A 23,978-nucleotide genomic window follows, 5' to 3' on the forward strand; every position below is an offset into this window, starting at 1 on the left:
TAAGGGAGTTAGATGGAAAAAAGAGTATATTATTTTGATGTCCAATTAACAGGACAAGAGAGACTCTCAGATGAGAAATAGTTGAGACCTAAGAGTTATTTTTTTATTCCTCAATTCCGCTTTACTAACTGAAAATATTGATTAGAAAATAATAAAGTTAGACCTCAGTGCCACATCCATCTTCTTGTGTTAAGAGGGCAGCACTAGCAGAGAGGTACCTATTAAATATAGGTGTCATTTTTATTCCTTATGCACTTCTTTCTATTCTGCACAGTTTACTGAGGGATGTGAAAATAAACACACTTAAGAGATTTCACAAGAACTGTATCACTTCAAGATGATATGCTGCAATTTTTTTCCTCCAAAAAAAATCAGATCTTTTATTATCATGTCATTTATTCATATATTGGGCTTTTAATCTGTAATTGTGACTGTGTCCAGAACATAAATACCATAATTAGTATGAAAAGCACTTAAATGGAACAACAACCAATGTTGGTTAAAAGCGATTCCACTGTACAAGAAGCTACATACCACATGTGGCAGAAATAAAAGTAGAAATTTGATTAAACAGCAGTGCAGGACACTTACCACAAAAATAGTGTGGTACAGATTTTTGAATTACAAGACATATGAAATATGTGTTCTTAACTTCTAAGTGTATTGAGACAGAGATTGGGATATTATTTTATTGTTAGTTAATAACTTTATTATATTATACTCTGAGAATGAGATTTGCATAAAAAGACCCATTTTAGGATTTTTTTGTTTGAAAATCCTTTGTGAATTTTTACACATGCATGAAGAGAATATGCATCATCTATTTTTCAGGAATAGGATCAGTCTGTTTGTCTATGTGTCAATGAATTCATACACAGACATAAAATCAAAATTTTAAGTTTTTCTGTTCAACTCATATTGCCTCACTAAAATTGCAAGGCTTTATCTAACAAATCATTTTATGTGATTTTTTTTATACTACTGTTCTATTACTTTACTCACTTTCAACTTCTTTATCAGTCTCTGAGACAGATGCATGAAAATCTCCTGCTGTGATTGTGGATTTGCAATTTCTCCTTTTAATTATTAGCATTATTTAAAAATATCTCTGGTAGTAACTTTACTAACATCATAGTGTGTATTTTTCTTTTTGCTGTTATAAACACTTTTTATTTCTATATTTGTGCAAATGTTATTTTGAAAAAGGAGGATTAGCTTACATTAACTTACCTTTTACTGGGGTGAACAATGAACATTAAAACTGATTACTCTTTAATATTGGGTAGTGACATCTGATATAAGGAAAAATAAAGCTAGGTAAAGAGATAGCGTGTGATGGCAAGCTGCTTTGATCAAGGTTATGCTTTGGCATAGAGTCCTGAGAGTGCGTGAGAGATTAAGTCATGTTGGTTACTGGCAAATAGTTCTCCAGGAAGTAACCACAGGTTCTTCCAGGTCTGGGGAAGGTAGGATTAAAAGAAAATTTCAGTAATGGAAAGGCTACCTGGCTAGAGTGAGCAATGGGAAATGTGGAATAAAATGGCGTTAGAGGAAGAGTTTAAGCCATGCAGAGGATTAAATTTGAGTTTTGATCCATTTGGTACTGAAAGCTACTAGAGTCTGTTAAATCTGCTGAAGCAGATTTCTATTAGTATTTACTAGGCGTATTTTCTTCCATCTCTTTATTTATTTATTTATTTATTTATTTATTTACAGTACGCGGGCCTCTCACTGCTGTGGCCTCTCCCGTTGTGGAGCACAGGCTCCGGACGCGCAGGCTCAGCGGCCATGGCTCACGGGCCCAGCTGCTCCGCAGCATGTGGGATCTTCCCAGACCAGGGCACGAACCTGTGTCCCCTGCATCAGCAGGCAGACTCTCTACCACTGCACCACCAGGGAAGCCCCCATCTCTTATTTTGATATAGTATAGGTAATTTTGTTTTATGTGTATCTTTTAAAGAGCACCTTGCTGCTTGTTTGTCTGTTTTAATTGAGTTATATTTGACATACAACACTGTAAGTTTAAGATGTACAACATTGATTTGATACATTTATATTGTGGTATGATTACCATAGTGGCATTAGCTAACACTTGTATTGCTTCATATAATTGTCAGTTTTTCTTGTCTTGAGAACAGTTAAAACCTAATCTCTTAGAAAGTTTAATGTTGATAATATAGGTTGGTTGTCTATAATCACTACTGTTTATTAAGTGTCTAGGACTTATTTATCTACTGGTTGCAAGTATGTACCCTTAAACAACATCTCTCCCATAACCCCCATGCCCCAACTCCTGGTAACCATCATTTTACTCTCTGCTTTTACAATTTCAGGTTTTTTTAGATGTCACATATAAGAGATATCATATAGTATTTGTCTTTCATTGTCTGATTTATCTCACATATCATAATGTCCTCAAGATCCATCTATGTTGTTGCAAATGGAAGAATTTCCTTTTTTCTCATGGCCAAATAGTATTCCATTGTATAAATATACCACACTCCCATGTTTATTGCAGCATTATTCACAATAGCCAAGATATAGAAATAACCTAAGTGACCATCAATGGATATTGTTTTTATCTAACCTATGATTGTCTATATTTTTATGAGACAGAATAGAATGGTAATCAACAAAATGTTCTCTCGATTCAGTTTTGTGACCTTGGACAAATTTAATTAAATTATCTAGACTGTGGCTTCCTTTTTGTGAAATAAGAATAATTATAGTACTTATATGATGAGTTTGCTTGGAGAAGTAAAAAATTTAATATATGTAAAGCCTTTAGAATAGTGACTAGTTTATGTAAAGTACTTAGAATAAAATTAGCTTTTATAATATTATTAATGATTTATTACATTCACATTTATTGTAGTGATTTTATACACACATTTGCATGCACACATATACACATATACGTAATTATTAGTAATATCATACTGTGAGCTGTTTTCTTTCTTTTCTTATTTTTTCTTCCAGCTTTAGGTTGGATTAACAGATTTCTTTTAACTACTTTGTTTAATCCATACAGTACAGAAGCTAATTGTATTGTATTTCTGTTTTGTTAGTGGCTATCCAATTAAGAATGTCTCAAAACTCTGCTTTTAGACATAAGGAAAGAAAGCGATGTCTGTTTATGAACTAAAATGTATTGAAAATAAGTGAAATATCAATGTCACAACACTCTAACTACTGGCACTAATATTGAGTATTTAGTATACTCAATTATTGTCTCATTGAACAAATTAAACAGCATAGATTTTTAGCTTTAGAATAAATAAGTGCATGAATAAACTATTACTTCTGGTATAACTTTTGTGACATGAACTACTGAAAATTTTCAGGAAAAAGGATTGGGGAGAAATCACAATAGTAAATGGTCTTTCAGTAACTGGTTTGGCAGGTTGTAGTGCATATCTTACTTATTTGAATGATATTTTGAGAACAAATCAACTCTTTTTGCTTTCTCTGTAAAAAAGAAATTAAAATTGTGGACCATATCTATCCAAACCTTTGTCCAAAAGGAGGCATCCCTACAATACCCATTGAGGAAGGATACCTAGGCCAAAAGAATGTTCTTCTTTGCGGACTTTAAGTGGAACTGAATATTGATTTTGTTCTCCATAGGATTAACCAATTAGACCTCTTTTAAGATGTACCTTAGTTGATTGGCCTATGGGATAAAGGAGATTGGACTACACAGTTTCCTTTGGTGCTTGGATCCTCTAAGTAACTCTATTCCAATGACATAAAGTTCTAAATCACCATTATTAATTTTAGTTAGAAACTCCACTTATTAAGGAAAATTGTTCATAATTTAGAGAAACCAATTGAAACTAGCTTAAGCAAAAGATATTCAAGTTTATTATGGGAATGCAGGGAGAATACATGAAACCAGAGGAGGGACAACTCTTGCCATCTTTCATTTCTGCTCCTCTTTCAGCATCTGCTTCATTCTTCCCTGACTCTGTGCACTTGCTTTTCTGTTTCTAAATGCACATGATGACAGTACAGTCTTACATCTTCTCTCTTTAAAAGGCAAACACATATTGAAAATTAAATTCCTTAGTCACAATTCTAAATTCCCAGAAAAATTACCATAGATCAGAAGATATCTTTGGACTGATTAACTGGTATAAAACATTATTGTTTTGTGTGTATTGAAAGTGAGTCTTTGGGGAAAAATTCTGGTTGGAGGATATTTAACAAGCAAAGAGATACTTATCTCAGAAACCAAAAATGTACTGAATAGGATCACCACTGTGAAAGAATAACCCTCATTTCTCTATGTACATATGATTCTGGCTATCCTAGTTATGGACTTATTTTCAGGGTCTGATATTTATTTGATCCTTAAATATTAGTTATTAAGATATGTTTATAAGGTTCAACTACATTCCTATGACTGACCTGGAAAAGATAAATATCTTTAGATGGAAAAAACAATGAAATTTGGGACCTAAAGTATACTTCTTAATAAGTCATTGCCTCTAAACATGTGTCAGTATATCTTCAATTACATATGAAATCTTCGTATGGTCAATTCTTTATAAAATAATATACTGTAGTATTATCTAAGCTAATTTTTATTCCTTAAAACAGTTATAGATGTTATGGGAAAGAATCAAGAAAATTAGATTACAACTAAAAATATTTTTATCTATCATGGCTCTTCTATTAACTAGAATTAGACTCAAAAATAAATTGCCAATGACCTCTCAGGACTATAAAAGTTAAAACTTATTTTCCCATGAGTTATTTCTTGCTTATCAACCTATAATATCTCAGTTGCCCTTTTTGGCTCATATGCTTTATTGAAAACACTACGGCTACAGTTCAGTAGCTGGACTTCTCCTAGATCTTTGCTGGTGGGTAAACCATAGGTAAGAGTGGCCGACTATTAAACATTAAAACATTAAAGTTTTTTCAGTAAAATCTGTTTGAAAATACCTCCTTTTAACATTTGTCATGTCTACAACTGAAAATTTAGAAGGTGAAGAAGAGAGATTACCCAAGAAGCCATAAATTGTCATACATGTTTAAAGCAGTTAAAAGTGAAATTAAGGTACAATACAGAAGAGTAGTCTCTGTATTCTTTCCTTGGCCTAAAGTCTATCATTAGGGCCAATATTTTGATTTATGTATTAATATTTCCTAGTCTAGAGTTATGACATTAAGTATAGATGTAACATATATGTATATAATGTATGTTCTAGTCAATGAATTTCACGTTTTGATTTCTGTACAATATAAAAGTCAGAGAGTCAATAAAAAGTCAGAGTCAATAAAAAAGGTCAGAGATCCACAGATATAAAAGATGAGAAAACTGAAACCCAAAGAAGAAAAGTGTGATTTTTCTAAGGCCACATTAGTATTAGTGGCAAAACATGATCCAGCACAAGCCTACTGGTTTCCACTTGTACTTTCACTACTTCACACACCCTCACCAGGTAGCCTTCCTGTTACTTGCTTATGGGTGAATTGCAGACTTCTCATCTGTTCTCATCTCACAGTATAAGATCCACTATTTCTACCACGATTGAGTGAGATAAGCAGTGTTATTTATAAGACTCTAGTCATAGTGGTCTGAATATTGTTAGGCTGGAGCAAGTTTTGGTTGAAAACAAATTGATCAGCTCAGACATTTGGTTAAAATGACAATTGGTATGTCCCAAGGAATAACTTGCTCTTAGATATTTAGTTTCATTCAAAATTTCCCCTTAATATCAAACATCTATCTTCTAAATTATCTCCATAGCAATCAATGCAGAGTAGAAATAATTCATTACATACTTACATTTGTTTAAAATTGATACAAATGTGGAAACATCCATAAATGTTTGCAGTGCCACATCATGGTTATTATCAATTATGATTTAGGCCTAAGCTTGCTGTGAATTAACAAAATTGCATATAGCTCTATCATTCAAGTCATTTCACTAGGTACTGTGAATGTTGTGCTATATTATTATGTGAGCATCAAAACGTCTCTTTTTCCTACTCATGAAGTAAATTTATATCCATAAAGAAGCTCACCGCTCAGTAATAAACAAGACATGCATTCAATGAGTTTATTTCTGAGGAAAAAAAAACATTTATTTTCATCACAGTAATACTTTCTAGTAGTTCCTGTGGATGAGGTTGAAAAGCAGGGACACTCAATGCCTTTTAAAAGGAATGGCAGAGGGCATATTTTATAACTAAAAGCAGACAAGTGTCTTTTCTCCCAAGTAAAAAGGAGTGGTTTCTAAAGAAGAAATACCTTTTTTACAAATCTCAGGAGCATTCTCATTTTTTTCACCTGAAATACCTCTCCAGGTTTTTCATTGAATTTCCATAGTTTTGGAAGGCAAAGAAATGACTTTAAATTATCACTTATTTTACTTTTTATATGAACACTCTCCATTTTATTGGAAAATGAGTTTACCCTTCAGACATTTCAATAATTTATATATGTTTTATGACCAGCTGCTTCCAGACATTATTAAGATTTATCCCAAGTGCCTGTGGTCAGTCAGCAAGGCAGCACATGTTTATGGAGTATCAGGTGCATGGATAATCTAGTGTTGGCATAAGTTTCATACAGAACTTAGATTTTAGGAATTATATTTAAAAATATTTACTATGACTTTATATTCTCTTGACCTTAATTTCTTAGGAAAATAAGAATGTCATTAGAAATGCATATTACCATATATTTAGTGAAATTGGTGATAATTATGATGTGAGTGAAAACATCTTTCTTGAAATACTGTTATCTTGGCTGTTTAATATTAACAGCATTCCTGGTGGATTTTACAATTAAGTTGTTATTTGGTGAACATGCATAAGAGACTCAGATGTATAGGAATTATTACTAATTATAAACTAGCTGGTCATGAATGCATATTGACAGATTTAAATTCTTTTTTCAAATTACTATTAACTTTCCAATAAAAAAAAACAGAAGTTTTAAATTCAGTAAAAATTTGTGTAAAAATGTCTCCTTTTAACCTTTATATGTTGAAAAACCAGGTTTTTGTTTTGAAGAAAGAAACCTCATCAAGGCCATGACCCTATTCATACTGTAAGGGCAGTAAAAAGCATTAGAAACACATGCTCATGGATTCCGCCAGCCTCGTTAGTGAGTAAAGGATATGCATGTCATAAATGCAATTGGGCCACATCAGCAACACTACATTAAGCAGCATATACAATTTGCACATTTATGGAATGATATGCTTAGCATTTATGAAGACTCATTTTTCTATTGCCTGAAAAGAAACAATACTAATAGTGTGTGCAATTAAGGGCTCCCAAGAATAATGGAAAAATTGGTGACTTGTAACCACATTTAGTACTATGTGCTGCCTTGAAAGCATAATGAATTCCTCCCTGTTGTCTTCACAGAACATCAGTGCAGATAAATAATTTATAAAACTGCTAGAATAACACAGGAGATGATGAAGGGATGGTGACCAAGGTAGTCTCTAAAGATGCAGCCTTGCTTCCTTGTACATCTCCCATGCCCCAACTTACTGAAGAATCCTCTTGATAAGTCAATTCAATTCTAAAAGCATTTATTAATAATCTTCTCTGATAGGTGCTACACAGTAAGTAGGAGTCCTTTATCTCCAAGAATAATAAAGCACACTGAGAAAAAGAAACAATATCTCTATAGAAAATACAGAGTTAAGAAGCAAAATGAATGGTGGAAAATAACACAAAAAATTCAAAAAATTCAATAAGAGGAAGGAGAAATTGGGAAATCTTTAGAAATGAGTAAGACCTTGGATAGATGGTAATGTATGGATATAAAAGTGGTGTGGGAGAGAGAGACGGAGAGCAAGACAGAGAGAGAGAGAGAGAGAGAGAATAAACAAGCCAGTGAGCAGATGGAAAATGACTTAATGTGATGATGAAAGTCAGGTTGTCCTGGCCTTGTCCTCAGGGTGGTTTTAGTTCTTAGTTTAGATGTGTGGCCCCTTTGCAGAAAAAAATAATTGCCCAATTAGACATCATCACTTCAACCACAGAAGACTCCATCCAAACCAGAAAATGTAGGAACTCTTGGGTTAGACGGTACCTGGGCCAACCCTCATATCATAGGGAACAATACAAACACAGGTGTTTTTTTTATAGCTTAAGGAAAAGAATTCTACAAGAATGTGTCAGCCTGGAAACAGTGTAAGTTTTCCCAGGTCTACAAACAACATTTTTCACATAACTTCGTCACTCAAATACTGCCTTATCCCCTGCAGAGAATACAATTCTAAAATAATATCAGAATTATAAGGATTATTAAAGGCTAAACATTTCAACTGCCAATTATTAGAACAAGTGCAAAGACTGCAACTGGGCATTGTCTTATATAGGGATTGCTTGATGTCACAGCCTTAATTCCTCTTCTGTGACAACAATTTCCTGTCTTGCCCTTTCTACCACCTCCCTTGTTTCAACTTCAACCACTCTCTGCTCTCATCCTATCCACCTCTTATTATGGTTTCATTTTCTTCTGGTTTATAAGTACTCTCCCTCCTATTTTTACGGTCTTTCTTATCTAACGATGAATTGATGGTATAATTTGTTAATTACTCTCTCATGAGCTTTCTCAAGGTCTTCCATCCTCTGTCCTTTTGTGTCTACAATCCTGAATCAATCTAAACGTTTAGCTTCCCCATACCCACACAGTGGGTAAGTACGACTGCAAGAAATCACAAAATTGTGCACATTTTTGCAACTACAAATATACATAGTATTAAATTTTAAATGGATCCTCAATATCCTTATTTTTATTTGTCTTAACTCCATTTCTTATTACTTAACTTTGCTATAAAAAACTTAATTGCTTTTAAGTATCTTAGATTAATTACTTAAAAAGACTGATATCTCCTACAGCATATAGAACAGTGAAATCATCCTGTAGGAGAATCTTCAACTTAATGACTTGTGACCCCATGATTATCTATTAAATACCTATTTTTGCTTCTTTCTTCCCATCTCAGAAATTTTATTGTTTTCAATTTTTTTTCCTGAATTCTATGTGTTTGTTGATTTTGGACCATCAATTATTTTCTATATCTTCAGCATATTTTTCTCTAGAAGCATCTTTCCTTTATTTATTGATTTCTTTCCAATTTCTTTTAGTTACTATATCCTTCATAATAAAAATTAAAATTATTTCCTGAAGTACACATACCAGCTTTTGGGGAATCCACAATTACTGTATGATTTAGCATTCAAAAGGGACCACAGTCGAGATTAAAAGAAAGATGATAGGGGCTTCCCTGGTGGTGCAGTGGTTGAGAGTCCGCCTGCTGATGCAGGGGACGCAGGTTTGTGCACCGGTCCAGGAAGATCACACATGCCTCAGAGCGGCTGTGCCCATAAGCCATGGCTGCTGGGCCTGCGCGTCTGGAGCCTGTGCTCCTCAATGGGAGAGGCCACAACAGTGAGAGGCCCACATACTGCAAAAAAAAAAAAAAAAAAAAAAAAAAAAAGATGATATTAGCAAGCAAAATCAGAACTGTGCAGGGCAGAATGAGGTGTATGGCCATCAAAATAATGAACTACCTAATTCCACCTTTGTATACAAATGATTGGAGTATGAATGGATGCTTGGTCTGCCTTGGGGGTCAGGGGTAGTTGGTTCAATTATTGCAATTAGTACTAAAATAAATCCACAGTGTTACCAAATTTTCAGGTAATTGTCGATTAAATTGAAGAATACATGTAGAGTGACTCACATTTCAACTGGCACCTAAAAATTCTGTGTACAGTAGGAAAGCTATTTGATTCATAAGAAATTAAAGTCCCATTCATTTTTGAAGAGTTTTAAAATATTTTATTTTACAAAATTTGAGGAAATACTCTAGGATATTCTATCTGTATACTGGCATATAAAACAATGACTAGAACTGAAGAGTTAACAGCAAATTTTGTTCTTTTTTCTTTCTGGATGGGTAGAAAGCAGGCAGAATATAATACAATTCCTTAATTAGTGTGCATTCCATTTCTGCTTGTTTTCAAGTTTGTTTTATCATTAAATTGTCTTACAAATGTATAAGAAGTATTGTTTTACCCTTTATTTTTGGATTCCTGGACGTGATTTCAACATGTATGGGTGGAGTCCCCACACATGCAACAAGCAGTGCTCTGACACCAGCTGAGTGTCTTATAATTTAACTCATTGTGACACTATTTACTTGGAGATAGCATCAGATTCCACAGGTTAAGCATTCAGTCTTACAAGACTGCCCCCCGACCCCCACCATTTCAGCTGTTACCTGTGCTTCTGCCCAACTAACTATAAATCAGAGGTTCCCATAAATCCTCTCCTTGTGTTCTATTAATTTGCTAGAATGGCTCATAGAACTCAGAGAAATATTTTACCAACTAGATCACTAGTTTATTATAAGAGGACATAACTCAAGAATAGCCAGATGGAAGAGATGCACAGGGCAAGGTATGGGGAAAGGACATGGAACTTCCATGCTCCCTCTGAGTGCCACTCTCCCTAAACCTCCACTTGTTCACCAACCTGGAAGCTCTCAGACCCCATCCTTTTGGGGTTTTGTGGAGGTTTCATTATATAATGATTGATTAAGTCATTGGCTATGGGTAATTGATCCAACCTCCATCTCTACCCCTGTCCCCAGAGGTCAGAAGGGTGGGACTGAAGACTAAAATTTCCAATCCTTTAATCACGTGGTTGACTCTTCAGCCAACCAGCCAACAGCCTTAGGTGCTTTCCAAAAGTAACCTCATTAAATAACAAAAGACACGTTTTGCTGTCATCACTTAGGAAATTATAAGGGTTTTAGAATCTCTGTGCCAGAAACAGAGATGAAGACCAAATATATATTTATTATTATAAATTACAAGGTTGCATCTTTTATACAAAATTTAATTTAGTATTGTTTATATAAGAAATCTAGTTTCTAAGGAAAAACTACCTCTTATATTAGATTTTTTTAAAAATTGTGTACCTCACAACACTTATTCACAAAATAATTACAGACATTCAAAAAAATGGCAGAAGAAATTATCTATTTTTAAAATTTAGCTTATTTTTACATCTCCAATTAATCAGTATGGTGTTTTAAAGCAAGAATTTTTTTTTGACATCACACAGTAACTTTAAAATAAAAATACAGGGCTTCCCTAGTGGTGCAGTGGTTGAGAGTCCGCCTGCTGATGCAGGGGACATGGGTTCGTGCCCCAGTCTGGGAAGACCCCACATGCCACGGAGCGGCTGGGCCCGTGAGCCATGGCTGCTGGGCCTGCGCATCTGGAGCCTGTGCTCTGCAACGGGAGAGGACACAACAGTGAGAGGCCCGCATACCACAAAAAAATAATAATAATTTAAAAAAATAAAAATACATATTTTCACATTATCATATATTTATGTCTTGTAGTTAGCACTGTCATTGGAAATAATTAATCAATCTATAATAAGAATAGAAAACAGTTTTTCTGAGCCAAACTGAGTACTATAGCCTGGGAGACACAGATTCAAGAAGCATTTTAATTGTGTTACACTGGAATACAAAATGAAGGAGGCTTATAAAGGCAAAACCCACAAAATTACATAAAATGTTTTTTTTGTTTTTTTGGGTTTTTTTTTTTTTTTTTGCAGGACGTGTGCCTCTCACTGTTGTGGCCTCTCCCATTGTGGAGCACAGGCTCCGGATGCACAGGCCCAGCAGCCATGGCTCATGGGCCCAGCCGCTCCACGGCATGTGGGATCTTCCCAGACCGGGGCACGAACCCATTTCCCCTGCATCGGCAGGCGGACTCTCAACCACTGTGCCACCAGGGAAGCCCCATAAAATGTTTTTTTAATAGTTAGATTTGGAGCTGGCAAGAAGTAAGGATCCTGCAGCTATTAGTAGATATTATTTTAAGAACAGCTGGTGATGTCCTTGAGTCTGATACAGTTCAGAAAATTCAAATTCTCAGTAGTACAGGAACATATCTGAAGCCATATCCACAGTGGCCACCCAGCTCCATTTTGAATGCCTGAACCACAGTACTACATTCTGATCTATAAATGCTTGGTTTTCTTTAATGGTTAAAACCAATGTATAATGAATGTTTAATAGGCCATGAAGAAGCTGTTTTGGTTAGCCTAAAATTTAAGTTAAATCATGTGTAAGTCAGAACAACTTCCCCATACCTCAGTATGTGAAAATGTCTTCTATCTGTACCAAGTTAGATCCACAATATTACCACTTTTCAGGTCAGTGTTAATTAAGTGATTAACTTGAAGAATATATATAGAGTGAAATACATATATATATATATATATATATATATATATATATATACACACATATATATGACTATTTGAATTAATATATGTATACATGTGTTAATATTAGAATAATAACAGCAAAATGGGAACATATTATAAGAATATGTATATATGTATTAATATAAGAATATATGTAGGGTTACATATATTTATATTTAAATATATATAATTTAAATTTGTCCTAAAAGTAAGGATTAAAGTTTGTTTTGAGTAAACATACCTAAAGTAGAAATCAGAAGATTCGAGTTTAGAATATTTTCCGCCTTAGGAAAGCCAGGTATTTAGTGCTCTCCATGAACATAGAATACTATATTATTATTAAATTAATGCATTATTATTATTATTATATATTTTTTATTTATTATTATTATTTTGTGTGTGTGTGTGTGTGTGTGTGTGTGTGTGTGTGTGTGTGGTATGCAGGCCTCTCACTGTTGTGGCATCTCCCATTGTGGAGCACAGGCTCCAGATGCGCAGGCTCAGCGGCCATGGCTCACAGGCCCAGCTGCTCCGCAGCATATGAGATCTTCCCAGACCGGGGCATGAACCTGTGTCCCCTGCATTGGCAGATGGACTCTCAACCACTGCGCCACCAGAGAATCCCCCATTATTATTATATTTTGATGTTACATACTATTCTGGGCACAAATGTCTGGCCATATGATTGGACTTTGAAAGCTAATTGTTTAGTATGGGGAATAGATTAGTTCTGCCATCAGTGGATTTTTAATACACACTACACTAGGTAATTCAAATCTAAAGACAGAGCATTATATCTAGAAGGTATAGCAGCATGCCACAGGTGGTGGTTTATGTAAGCAGACTTTGCTAGAGAGATAGACCATGTTATAATACGAGTGTTCAAACAGATAAGTGGATCATTATAGCATGGAATCCTAAGAGAGGTAGCTTAAAGAAGTCTTTGCCTTAATCCCAGTGTGTTTTCACTCCCAAGAGGAGTACTTGCTGCACTTTGTTGTTGGGCTTCACATACCCATTTGCCTGCATGCAGGAAGAGTTGAAAATGTCTGGGAATTAATGTCTCCCCAGAACTAGCATTTAACTAATGACTGAAAGATGAAGAGATACAAATATTTCAGGTTTCTTGTATACTAATAAAGAAAAGTCTGAACTGTAACATATACCATCTCCAAATTTCTCCTGTATCATTGAGCCAAAAGTAATATTCATAAACATAGATTAGTGGGGCACCCTTACTTGGACTTCCTACTTTCTCAGTCCCAGTTCCCCACTCTCCTACCAGTTTCCCCTGGGAACACTTCAAATTAATCTCTTTCACACCAATCCTCTTCTAAGGATCTGCTTCTAGGGAACCCAAATTAAAACATTGTTCACGATGAAGGAATAAAATAGGGCAACAGTGGGTGAGGGGGAAGGCATAACTTTAGTTCTGGTGGAACTAATGATACTCATTAGGTTAGTAGAATTGTTTAAGATAGAGAAGGTGAAAAGTTTAGGAATCAGATGCCAGAATTCGAGTACAAGGGACAGGAAGAAGATTATTAACTAAGTATCTTAAAGCTATATAATGAAAATAAACAGAACATAGATTGAAAATTATTAATTCTGATTTTCTTTATGAAATTTACAACAATATCATCACATTGAAAAATTTTCAGTTTTTCGTGGGTAGAATAAGTAATGGTGAGTTAGAAGAGGGAAAACCTATTGAACTAATTCTTAGGTTTGAGAACAATTTTAAAGCTCAGATAACAAGAAATAGGGCTTTTAATGAACTTGAGAAAAGATGTATAGAGTTCAGTGAAAATGCACTTTCAGAACATATGCAGTTTATAATTCCTGGAGAATATTCTTGTTTTACCTTCACCATTTGCAGTTTTTGCAAATAATGATTAAAAGACTCTGAAACAAAGAGAAATTTTGCAGCCAGTCTTCCTACCAATCTGGGAGTGGTTTCTGGAATCTTGGAACAAAATGTGTTAATGTTTTTGTTAAATTTTGGCACTATAAATTTCTACCTTGGATACAGTTCAGCACAGGATTTTTTCCCTTATCATTTTCATGAAGCCAAACCCTAAGTGAGATGACAAAAATTATAGGAAGTACCAGGAAAAATATAAGAAAAAGATAATGGCATGGCCCAAACAAGGAGCTGATTGGAAGAGATAACACATGAAGATAGTGAGGAGGTATTGAGCTGATATCTGAGGTTTCAGAAAAAGAACAAAAAATTCTTCAAGTCCAGTTCCTGACTTATCTGAAGGAATTACAGTAGTAAGAAAATTTTGTGCCCCAGACTACAAAATTCTGATGAGTGAAATAAAGAAAGAACTAAATAAATGGAGAGATAGTCCATGTTCATGGATAGGAAGACTCAATATTATCAAGATGTCAGTACTTCCTAAATTAATTTATAGATTCAGTGAAATCCCAGTAAAATCCCAGCAAGTTATTTTATGGATATGGACAAACTGACTCTAAAGTTTATATGGAGAGGCAAAAGACTCAGAATAGCCAGCACAATATTGAAGGAAAAGAACAAAGTTGGAGGACTCATACTACCTGTCTTCAAGACTTACTATAAAATTACAATAATCCAGACAATGTGGTACTGGTAAAAGAATAGACAAATAGATAATTAAAAGATCAATGGTTGCCAAGAGGTATGTGTGTAGGGGAAAGGCAGTGGGCAGGGCAGGAAGGAGGAATGATTACTTATTACTTAGAAGTCTCTCTTCAGAAAGGCTGAAGAGAGAAGTAATATTTCAGTAAGGATTGAATAGTGAGTGGGGTTTCAGTTTGCATATGTTGCTATAGATTGAAAGGTATATGGGAAAAGATATTATGAACTAAAGTATCAACGGACAACCAGGCAATGTATAAGTGACACAATGTACATGTCAACATTCTAGTGTATGAGAGGCTTTGACTCAAGATGAAGATTAAAATGTATGTACATTCTCAAGTGTTAACAACTGAGTGTGAACCTTATATTGTAAACTTATATGGTATACAAAGGGATATAGTTTGCTATAATATTTTACATAGATATTGCTAATCAAGTATCAGCAGGTAATACATTTTGAGTAATTTTTAGTAATGGTATTAGTAATTGAGTAGACATAAATGGAGATAGATCAGATAAATTGTAGTTATGGAACAATTATTAACTTGATCTGTTTGTATTTGGCTCTGATGTTTTTATAACTTCAGAATTTTTTAAAAAGTCATACAACACATTCCCATTACAATAGTTGAGATGCAATTATGTAGCATAATATGTTCCAGATTGCATTCCTCAGAAAGTATGTAGATAGGTGTTATGGGTTAGATTATGCACCCCATCCCCCAAATATATGCTGAAATCCTAATCCCCAGTACCTCAGAATGTGACTGTGTTTCCAAACTTTATTACTTTATCAAAGTAATCAAGCTGAAATGAGAGTATTATGCTAAGCCATAATCCAGTATGACCAAAACGGGTATTTTGAACATGTGAAGATGGAGACAGAGATTAGAATTATGCTGCCACAAACTAAGGAATGTCTGGGACTAATAAAAGCTGGAAGAGGCTAGAAAATATATTTTTTCGATAGGTTTCAGAGGAAGCATGTCCCTGCCAATACCTTGATTTCAGATTTGTAGTCTACAGAACTGTAAGATAATACATTTTTATTGCTCTAAGACATCCAGTTATGGTACTTCTCTACGGCAGCCCTAAGAAACTAATACAATGGATACTAAGGTGAGAAAATAATTTCATGGTCAAAACAAAGTGAGAAACATACTTTTACAAACAACTAGACAGAATTTAAGAATATCTCAGTGACTTCACTGTATCAACCCTTATTTTGATGTTCCTAGAGTGAAACGATTGAATAAAATATTTCTAAAAATATTTGTTAATGGTATAGAACTTTTTCCACATTGGTCATGTCACATAATTACTGATCTATGGAATAGAATTTGTGGAATGCAAGCATAGAGTGTTAAAATTTAAATAATCACTATAATACTTAGAAAATTCAAAGAACATCATTTTCCCTCAGGTTGAATCAGTGAACCTTTTGTGCTTCATTCTTTAGCCTTAATATATGTTTCCATTAGAAGTTATCTGAACACCAGTTGTGCACCTGAGAGTAAATCTCAGCCTGAGAAATTTTTGTTGGAAGCGGAGTTTACAAAACCAGATGCTCAGATTGGCAAGAACATCTTTTAAGAACATAATACCACATTAGTTTCAAGAATCCACCTGCCAGGTAAACATAAAGCAACAACAAATGTAACATTTCAGATATTCGTTTGGGCAAGATTCCTACTGAACATGTTCTCCTTGAATTTTTCATGGAATAAGCAAAATAGCCAAAATTATATATTTTAAACACTGATAATTAGAAAAAAATCCCCTAAGACAGTTATATAATTATGACCTCATAATTTGTTGAAATATAATGGGTATTATTAGACATTCATATTTAAGCAGTTACCCTATGTTTATGTTGTCCTTTTTTATTTTTTTAAATTTTTTGTGGTACATGGGCCTCTCACCACTGTGGCCTCTCCCGTTGCGGAGCACAGGCTCTGGATGTGCAGGCCCAGCGGCCATGGCTCACGGGCTCAGCCGCTCTGTGGCACGCAAGATCCTCCCAGACCAGGGCACGAACCCGCATCCCTTGCATTGGCAAGCGGACTCTCAACCACTGCGCCACCAGGGAAGCCCATATTTTGTCCTTTTAATTACTTGCTGTGTCAGAGAATATTACTTCTTTATCAAACCCATTTCCTCTTCTAACTGGTCATGATTACTTCTTTATCAAACCCATTTCCTCTTCTAACTGGCCATTTTCTCTTCTAATGTGACCATCAGACTGAATGTTAGCCCATGGAATGTGAATGAAAACATTGTAAACCAATTCAAGGTTTAGCCCTTTAAAATGTACTCAGAATGTTCCCAGAATGAGTGTAGTTCCCCAGATAATCTTGGAAACTGCATGTGAAAATGGTTGATTCACACTATAGAAGGAGTCAGAATCCTTAAATCGTCGTTTGGAGAAGAATTACTGACTTTGAACATATTTATCAAACTATTACTTAAGCAAAGTTTAGCTACTGACAGTTCATGTATATCTGTTATAGTAGCTGGTATTACCTTAGTGAGAACTCCTGTCATTTTTTTGTGTGTGACATACTGAGATCTATTTACAATTTTGATATTTGTTTCTAAATTCAAAGATTTTTTTCAATTAATTCAGTGATTTTTTTAACTTTTTTTTTTTTTTAACTTTTGGCCACGCTGCACAGCATTGAGATCTTAGTTCTCTGACCAGGGAACCCAAGCCTCCTGCAGTGAAGTGTGGAGTCTTAACCACTGACTGCCAGGGAAGTCCCAATTCAGTGATATTTATTGAGCACTTACAATGTACCAAATAAATCCTTGCAGATAAAGGAATTCTTTAAAAATGAAAAACAGACAACCAAAGTATTCCTGAAGTTTCCATTCACTGGAGGTTAGCAAGGCTGCTGTGGAGATAGAACAGGTAAATAAATATATAACTACATAGTAAATCACTACTATATAAAATATAGTAAAATAATAAAATAGGGTACTATGGTAGCAACAAGGATGTAAGGAAATATAACTGTTTTAAACAGATTGGTAATGGAAATCTAATTTAAAATATGGGAGAGGGAAGAAACTGTTTGGATATCTGGAGAAAACGTTTTATAAGATGTTAAATACCAGGGGCAAAATTCCTAAGGAGAAGGCAAACCTGATGTTCAGGATAAGCAAATACAGACATAGATATGAAACAGAGTAAGTGACAGGGAGAGTAATTAAGAAGTGCCAGGAAAGCAATAAGGACGAGACATCCCAGGAACATATAGGCCATTGTAAGTTAAGGACAATGGCTTTTACTCTAAGGAAAATGAGAAACCATTAGAATGTTTTGAGAAAGAAACTTCATGTATATCTAATATTTTACAATATTACTCTGGCAGCTTTGTAGAGACTAGGCCAAAAAGATAAGAGTATAAGAAAGGAGGCAAGTTATATGAATCTAATGAAATATTCAAGCAGAAGATTATCATGGTCATCATGGCCTTAACAGTAATTTAATGGTCCAATTCTGGATGTATTTGAAGGTAGAGATAATGGGACTTTCTAATAGTCTAGATATGGTGTATAATTGAAAAAGAAAGAGCCAAATATGACTCCAGAAAGTGGCCTGAGTAACTGGCAGAATACAGTTGCCATTTACTATGTGGATCAAACTGAGGGAAAATCAAGTCTGATAGGGGAGGATTGGGAGTATCATTTTGGACCTGTTAGTTTTGTGTCATCTATAAGACATTCAAGTGATATAGCAGAAGGCATTTGGAATTATGAAATTAGTGTTCAGGGGAGAAGTTGGGGATAGGGATTTACATTTGCAAGACAGTTCATAGAGGTATTTAAAAACATGAGATCGAGGTGTAAGCAGTAAGTTAACTGCAAAATCAGATTATTGTGTAATAGTATACCTGGCATATTTGACACACAGGGTGTATAATTTTATTTTAAGACTTTAATTTTTCAAAGAGGTTTTGGTTTACAACAAAAATGAGAAGACGGTACAGAGATTTTCCTTAACCCCCACACATGCATAGCCTCCCTCAGTATCAGTATCACTTACCAGAATGGTACAGTTGTTAAAATTGATGAACCTACATTGACATATCACTCATAGTCCATAGTTCACCTGACTATGGGGTTGGTTAGGGTTGATTTTGTATGTTATATGGGTTTGGAAAAATGTATAATGTCATATATCCATCATTAATATCATACAGAGTATTTTCACGGACCTAAAATCTGTGTTGTGCCTCTTCATCTCTCCCCCATGCCGCCCCCCCCCACCCAGCAACCAATGACCTTTTTATTGCCTCCATAGTTTGCCTTTTCCAGAAAGTTATATAGCTGGAATCAACATATGTAGCCTTCACAGATTAGCTTCTTTCACTTAATAGTATTTATTTAAGGTTTGTTCCTCCATGTCTTTTTGTGACTTGATAACTCATTTCTTGTTAGCACTGAATAATATCCCATTGTCTGGATATGCCACAGTTTAGTTAACCATTCACTTACTAAAGGACATCTTGGTTGCTTCCAAGGTTTGGCAATTATGAATAAAGCTGAGATACACATCTGTGTTCAGGTTTTTGTGTAGACCTAAGTTTGCAAATCCATTGGCTAAATACCAAGGGGTGTGATGTGCTGAATCATTTGGTAAAAATATGTTTAGTTTTGCAACAAATCGTCAAACTGTCTTCTCAAGTAGCTGTAACACTTTGCATTCCCACCAGCAATGAATGAGAGTTCCTTTTGCCCTACATCCATACCAACATTTGATGTTGTCAGTGTTCTGGGTTCTGGCTGTTCCAGTAGGTGTGTAGTGGTACTTCACTGTTGTTGTAATATACATTTCCATGGTGACGTAGGATGTGGACCATCTCTCCATATGCTTAATAGCCATCTGTACATCTTTTTTGATGAGGTGTCTGTTAAAGGTCTTTGGCCCATTTTTAAATGGAGTTGTTTGTTTCAATATTATGAGTTTTTTTTAGTTCTTTGTATATTTTCTATAGTAGTCCTTGATCAGAAGTGTATTTTGCAAATATTTTCTCTCAGTCTGTGACTCATCTTCAACTTCTCTTGGCATGGTCTTTGACATAGCAGAAGTTTTAACTTTAATGAAGCCCAGCTTATCAATTTCTTTCATGGACTGTGCCTTTGATCAGAAGTGTATTTTGCAAATATTTTCTCTTGTAGTCCTTGATCAGAAGTAGTCCTTGATCAGAAGTGTATTTTGCAAATATTTTCTCTCAGTCTGTGGCTCATCTTCAACTTCTCTTGACATGGTCTTTGACATAGCAGAAGTTTTAAACTTTAATGAAGCCCAGCTTATCAATTTCTTTCATGGACTGTGCCTTTGGTTTTATATCTAAGAAGCTATCACCATACCCATGGTTATGTAGATTTTTCTCATATGTTGTTTTCTAGAAGTTTCATGGTTTTGCATTTTACATTTATGTCTAACATCCATTTTGAGTTAATTTTTGTGAAGTGTGTTAGGTCTGTTTCTAGAGTCGTGTTTTTTTTTTTTTTTTTCCATTGTTTTTATTAGTTTCTGCTTTATAACAAAGTGAATCAGTCATACATATACATCTGTTCCCACATCCCCTCCCTCATGCATCTCCCTCCCTCCCACCCTCCCCATCCCTCCCCTCCAGGCAGTCACAAAGCACCGAGCTGATCTCCCTGTGCTCTGCGGCTGCTTCCCACTATCTATCTACCCTACGTTTCGTAGTGTATATATGTCCATGCCTCTCTTTCGCTTTGTCACAGCTTACCCTTCCCCCTCCCCATATCCTCAAGTCCATTCTCAAGTAGGTCTGTGTCTTTATTCCCGTTTTACCCCTAGGTTCTTCATGACATTTTTTTTCTTATATTCCATATATATGTGTTAGCATACGGTATTTGTCTTTCTCTTTCTGACTTACTTCACTCTGTATGACAGACTCTAGGTCTATCCACCTCATTACAAATAGCTCAGTTTCGTTTCTTTTTATGGCTGAGTAATATTCCATTGTATATATGTGCCACATCTTCTTTATCCATTCATCCGATGATGGACACTTAGGTTGTTTCCAGCTCCGGGCTATTGTGAATAGAGCTGCAATGAACATTTTGGTACATGTCTCTTTTTGAATTATGGTTTTCTCAGGGTATATGCCTAGTAGTGGGATTGCTGGATCATATGGTAGTTCTATTTTTAGTTTTTTAAGGAACCTCCATACTGTTCTCCATAGTGGCTGTACCAATTCACATTCCCACCAGCAGTGCAAGAGTGTTCCCTTTTCTCCACACCCTCTCCAGCATTTATTGTTTCTAGATTTCTTGATGATGGCCATTCTGACTGGTGTGAGATGATATCTCATTGTAGTTTTGATCTGCATTTCTCTAATGATTAATGATGTTGAGCATTCTTTCATGTGTTTGTTGGCAGTCTGTATATCTTCTTTGGAGAAATGCCTATTTAAGTCTTCTGCCCATTTTTGGATTGGGTTGTTTGTTTTTTTGCTATTGAGCTGCATGAGCTGTTTATAAATTTTGGAGATTAATCCTTTGTCAGTCGCTTCATTTGCAAATATTTTCTCCCATTCTGAGGGTTGTCTTTTGGTCTTGTTTATGGTTTCCTTTGCTGTGCAAAAGCTTTGAAGTTTCATTAGGTCCCATGTGTTTATCTTTGTTTTTATTTCCATTTCTCTAGGAGGTGGGTCCAAAAGGATCTTGCTGTGATTTATGTCATAGAGTGTTCTACCTATGTTTTCCTCTAAGAGTTTGATAGTTTCTGGCCTTACATTTAAGTCTTTAATCCATTTTGAGCTTATTTTTGTGTATGGTGTTAGGGAATGATCTAATCTCATACTTTTACATGTCCCTGTCCAGTTTTCCCAGCACCACTTATTGAAGAGGCTGTCCTTTCTCCACTGTACATTCCTGCCTCCTTTATCAAAGATAAGTTGGCCATATGTGCGTGGGTTTATCTCTGGGCTTTCTATCCTGATCCACTGATCTATCTTTCTGTTTTTATGCCAGTACCACACTGTCTTAATTACTGTAGCTTTGTAGTATAGTCTGAAGTCAGGGAGCCTGATTCCTCCAGCTCCTTTTTTTGTTCTCAAGATTGCTTTGGCTATTCGGGGTCTTTTGTTTTTCCCAACAAATTTTGAAATTTTTTGTTCTAGTTCTGTGAAAAATGCCAGTGGTAGTTTGATAGGGATTGCATTGAATCTGTAGATTGCTTTGGGTAGTAGAGTCATTTTCACAATATTGATTCTTCCAATCCAGGAGCATGGTATATCTCTCCATCTGTTTGTATCATCTTTAATTTCTTTCATCAGTGTCTTATAATTTTCTGCATACAGGTCTTTTGTCTCCTTAGGTAGGTTTATTCCTAGATATTTTATTCTTTTTGTTGCAATGGTAAATGGGAGTGTTTTCTTGATTTCATTTTCAGATTTTTCATCATTAGTGTACAGGAATGCCAGAGATTTCTGTACATTAATTTTGTAACCTGCTACTTTACCAAATTCATTGATTAGCTCTAGTAGTTTTTCGGTAGCATTTTTAGGATTCTCTATGTATAGTATCATGTCATCTGCAAACAATGACAGCTTTACTTCTTCTTTTCCGATTTGGATTCCTTTTATTTCCTTTTCTTCTCTGATTGCTGTGGCTAAAACTTCCAAAACTAGGTTGAATAAGAGTGGTGAGAGTGGGCAACCTTGTCTTGTTCCTGATCTTAGTGGAAATGGTTTCAGTTTCTCACCATTGAGGACAATGTTGGCTGTGGGTTTGTCATATATGGCCTTTATTATGTTGAGGAAAGACCCTCTATGCCTACTTTCTGCAGGGTTTTTATCATAAATGGGTGTTGAATTTTGTCGAAAGCTTTCTCTGCATCTATTGAGATGATCATATGGTTTTTCTCCTTCAACTTGTTAATATGGTGTATCACATTGATTGATTTGCGTATATTGAAGAATCCTTGCATTCCTGGAATAAACCCCACTTGATCATGGTGTATGATCCTTTTAATGTGCTGTTGGATTCTGTTTGCTAGTATTTTGTTGAGGATTTTTGCATCTATGTTCATCAGTGATATTGGCCTGTAGTTTTCTTTCTTTGTGACATCCTTGCCTGGTTTTGGTATCAAGGTGATGGTGGCCTCGTAGAATGAGTTTGGGAGTGTTCCTTCCTCTGAAATTGTTTGGAAGAGTTTGAGAAGGATGGGTGTTAGCTCTTCTCTAAATGTTTGATAGAATTCGCCTGTGAAGCCATCTGGTCCTGGGCTTTTGTTTGATGGAAGATTTTTAATCACAGTTTCAATTTCAGTGCTTGTGATTGGTCTATTCATATTTTCTATTTCTTCCTGAGTCAGTCTTGGCACGTTGTGCATTTCTAAGAATGTGTCCATTTCTTCCAGGTTGTCCATTTTATTGGCATAGAGTTGCTTGTAGTAATCTCTCATGATCTTTTGTATTTCTGCAGTGTCAGTTGTTACTTCTCCTTTTTCATTTCTAATTCTATTGATTTGAGTCTTCTCCCTTCTTTTCTTGATGAGTCTGGCTAATGGTTTGTCAATTTTGTTTATCTTCTCAAAGAACCAGCTTTTAGTTTGGTTGATCTTTGCTATCGTTTCCTTCATTTCTTTTTCATTTATTTCTGATCTGATCTTTATGATTTCTTTCCTTCTGCTAGCTTTGGGGGTTTTTTGTTCTTCTTTCTCTAATTGCTTTAGGTGCAGGGTCAGGTTGTTTACTCGAAATGTTTCCTGTTTCTTAAGGTGGGATTGTATTGCTATAAACTTCCCCCTTAGAACTGCTTTTGCTGCATCCCATAGGTTTTGGGTTGTCGTGTCTCCATTGTCATTTGTTTCTAGGTATTTTTTAATTTCCTCTCTGATTTCTTCAGTGATCACTTCGTTATTGAGTAGTGTATTGTTTAGCCTCCATGTGTTTGTATTTTTTACAGATCTTTTCCTGTAATTGATGTCTAGTCTCATAGCATTGTGGTCGGAAAAGATACTTGATACAATTTCAATTTTCTTAAATTTACCAAGGCTTGATTTGTGACCCAAGATATGATCTATCCTGG

The 23,978-nt window shown here is 35.2% G+C and overlaps 1 pseudogene; it reads left to right on the forward strand.

Moving 5' to 3' along the window:
* The first annotated feature begins 1,539 nt into the window (after positions 1 to 1,539).
* Positions 1,540 to 16,496, forward strand: LOC132503428 (ubiquitin-like modifier-activating enzyme 5; annotated as a pseudogene).
* The last annotated feature ends 7,482 nt before the right edge of the window (positions 16,497 to 23,978 follow it).

The sequence above is a fragment of the Mesoplodon densirostris genome, chromosome 2 (assembly GCF_025265405.1).
Source record: "Mesoplodon densirostris isolate mMesDen1 chromosome 2, mMesDen1 primary haplotype, whole genome shotgun sequence".
Classification (NCBI taxonomy): domain Eukaryota; kingdom Metazoa; phylum Chordata; class Mammalia; order Artiodactyla; family Ziphiidae; genus Mesoplodon; species Mesoplodon densirostris.